Source organism: Arvicola amphibius, chromosome 14, assembly GCF_903992535.2.
Source record: "Arvicola amphibius chromosome 14, mArvAmp1.2, whole genome shotgun sequence".
Classification (NCBI taxonomy): domain Eukaryota; kingdom Metazoa; phylum Chordata; class Mammalia; order Rodentia; family Cricetidae; genus Arvicola; species Arvicola amphibius.
In genome coordinates, this window is record NC_052060.1 from 41,940,346 (window position 1) to 41,944,053 (window position 3,708).

The 3,708-nt window shown below is 42.6% G+C and overlaps 1 pseudogene; it reads left to right on the forward strand.

Annotated features, from left to right (window-relative positions):
• Positions 1-306: 306 nt before the first annotated feature.
• LOC119800686 lies at positions 307-2,374 on the forward strand (annotated as a pseudogene).
• The last annotated feature ends 1,334 nt before the right edge of the window (positions 2,375-3,708 follow it).

The following is a 3,708-nucleotide window of genomic DNA, read 5'->3' on the forward strand; positions in this document are numbered from 1 at the left end:
AAAAAAAAAAAAAACCCAGGGGTGAGACAATCCAAGTCATTCCCTTAGCATATGAGACCAGACAGACTCCTTTTCATGCGCACATACTCAATCACAATCTAGTCCTCTTCAACCTTCAGTTCATCTTCCTTGCTTCCAGAGAAAAGACGCAACCTACCACAAGCACAGCATTCTCTGATGAAGTTCCTAGCAACAAGATTAAAGAACAGTTATCATGGATGAACTTTCTAACCTGAAGAAGAATCAGCACCAGGTCAGCAAAATATTCTTTTTTACAGATCAAACAAATGCTTTCTGAAAGCAGAAATGTTAGATGAACTAAGGAAAAAATACCAAGCATTAGGAAACTCAGAGACAAGCAAAATCAAGACTCTGAGTCACCCTAAGTTCACAGAACCCTGTGTGGCATTTGCTGTTGTGAAGGCGTCTCTGTTGAGCACTTCAGTAAGAGTTAAAAGAGCAAGCCAAGTGATGGTGGCGCACACCTTTAACCCCAGCTCTCAGGAGGCAGAGGCAGGCAGATCGCTGAGTTCAAGGCCAGTCTGGTCTACAAGAGCTAGTTTCAGGACAGGCTCCAAAGCTACAGAGAAACCCTGTCTCGAAAAAAAATAAAATAAAGAATTAAAAGAGGATTTGCTGAACCATCTTAGAGGATAGGACCCCAATAGTAGCAAACTACTACTTAGTATCCTTTTAGTTAGTTATCCTTTTCTGTTTATTTTCTGGTCATGTTCTTCATTTAAGAGGGGTTCTGACCGACCAGCCTGTGGAAGATGAAAGCAGTGACGTGTTCTTATGGGATGGAGAAGTTTTTAGTGGAGTACAGGTTGAAGCAGAAGACAGCACCACTCAGTGGCCTTTCTGCCTGTAAGAAGGAATCTGATATGTTGGCACTCTTCTCTAAAGTCCAAAGTCTTTTGGTCTTTTATATATTATCAAGCTGCTGACCATTACCTATGGTTTGGTATGGACTTTTTTGTTATAGCTGCTTTGACATTTTAGTAATCTGCGCAAGAGCTTTTGCCTCTCTTCCATTGGTGCCCAGGTATCTGAGCTTACAGACCAGTAGGAAGAAGTTCCAGCATCTGGAATTTTCCAAATTGATCTCAATTCTGTTGCTGTTTCCTGGTGTGCGAATTTAAAATTGTATCCTTTGAAATATGTTCCTAAGGAGAATGTTGCTGATGACCTGACTCAGACTCCAGCAGAATTACCAATGTTTCTATCAGTGGAAGCAAATAAAGACAAAGTGAACCTTTCCAAACCCACCACTCCCTTCAATAAGTTGCTGCCTCAAGCTCCATTGGAAACTCACTGTAGAAACAGTTCCAGCATTCCACATACAGAGAGACACTTGAAATATTTCTCACAGATGGACATACAAAAAGAGTTGCTCAGCAGCTCTTTGATGTCCTGAATGTTGCAGTCAAGACACACCTCTTGCATTTAGCTAGGGAGGAAACCTGGTATCCACCCGGCCTCAAGAGAAGTTTTGAAAATGTGTAGTAGGAAAGCAAATGTTGCCATCCTCTTTTCTTGAGGTGTTGATTCCATGGTGATCGCAGCCTTTGCTGGTTGGCATACTCCTTTTAGATGAGCCAATTGATTTTCTGAACGTGGCTTTTCTGACTAAATGAAAGACCAGGCCACTGTTCCTAATGTAGAAAGAAAACAGCAAGACCCATCATGAGAGCCCTTCTGAAGAGTCCTCTCAGGGTGCTGCGTGGCTCGGGGACCTGATGATGCCGAGGAGCCTGACCAAGTCACAGGAAAAGCAGGACTAAAGGAACTGCAGTTTGTCAACCCTTCTCAAACTTGGAATTGTGTTGAACTCAATGTTTCTCTTACAGAACTACAAAAACTAAGAAGAGCTCAAAATTGTCACTTAGGTCAACCCTTGGACACAGTTCTAGAGGAATTGGTTGGTTAGCGACCCAAGATGCTGTGGGTCTTATGCGAGCAGTGCAAAGGTGATTTTCACTGGGACCAGCGCAGGTGAGAAGCTGGCAGATTATCCCCATCATCATGTCTGCTTTCAAGCCCTTGGTCTAGGACTGCACAGGAAATAACAGTGAAACTGGATTGTGATGGTAGAGTTATTGGTGATCATGGAAAGGAAGCAAGATCCCTTTCCTGGATGAGAAGGTCATGTCTTTCCTAAGTTTCTGCTGGTTGGGGAGAAGGCAGACCTGGCTTTGCCCAATGGGATTGGTGGGAAGCTCATTTTATACCTTGCAGCCGTTGAACTTGATCTCTAGGCCTCGATCTTTCTGCCAAAGCGGGCCATGCAGTTTGGATCAAGAATTGCAAAACTGGAAAAAAAATTAATGATAAGTCATCTGATAAATGTGGAAGGCTCCAAAGCCTACTTTAGAAAACCTCTCTCAAGAAGATTGTGTCATAATACGATTCCACCGTGTAACAACACTTTGTGGCGGTTACCTGAGAGTAAACAACAGCTGCCTCGTGGTCGTGGAAAGAAAGAATAGTTGGGCGTAGTGGAGAAGCACTAAGTTCTAAACAGAGTACTAAAACACAGAAACTGCCAGTGAGAACATCAGGTGCAACTCTAAGAACAGGATAAATAAATAATAAATAAAATCAATGCATGCCACCCTGCAAATATGAACAGGTTTTTATCCCTTTCCGTTTGAAACATTATTGAGACTGTCAAGATAGTATTTCCCTGGCCCAGGAAGTGCCTGGCATAAGTTTTTCTGTTCTTTTTGGCATGGGAACCCCAAAAGCTTATCTACACACAGAAGTGTAAGTCACGGTCTGTGTTGAATTTTATCTCTCCTAAGTCACGTGTCGAAGTCTTAATGGCCTTACTTTGTAATGCGATTGTATTTGGGGCTAGGGACATGAAGGGGGAATTTGAGAACAACGTATAGAAACTAGGTCCTAATCAAGCCTGACTGATGCCTTTGTAAGAAGAAAGTAGAACACAGGCACACACACTGGAACCAGACCACCCTTGACAAGCCAAGAGCAGACGAAGGAAGAAACCCAGTTGCTTGACACCCTGATCCTCCAACCTCTACAAAGTGATAAAATACACATCCATGGTGCCTTGTCATGGCAACCCTCAATAATAAAATATCTGTGGGGAGAATTTTGTCTCTGTTGTGATTGTAAACTGACAGCCTCAGCCAAGAAGAGGAGTCAGTCACAACTGACTTAATTTTATATCTACATAATTTATATTTTAATGGATTTTTTTAGACTGCAGTATAGGAAAGATAGAGAGAAAGCTAGGCTGAATTGCAGACTGGATAAGTAGCCAAGGGGATCTTTTCTCCCTGAGAAATAAAAACAAAACAAAATTCTTTTTGGATGGAGGAGGGTCATCTGTCTGTGTGTTACTTTCATTGGTTAATAAAGAAACTGCCTTGGCCCTTTAATAGGACAGAAAATTAGGTAGGCAGAGTAGACAGAACAAAACTGTGGGAGAAAGAAAGCAGAGTCAGGCAGACGCTTCAGGCAGATTCCATGCCTCTCCTCTCCGAGACAGACGCAGGTTAAGATCTCTCCTGGTAAGCCACCCCTCGTGGTGCTACACAGATTACTAAATATGGGTTAAAACAAGATGTGAAAATTAGCCAATAAGAGGCTAAAACTAATGGGCCAGACAATGTTTAAATAAATACAGTTTCCGTGTAATTATTTTGGGTAAAGCTAGCCAGGTGGCGGGACGCAGCCCGTCGC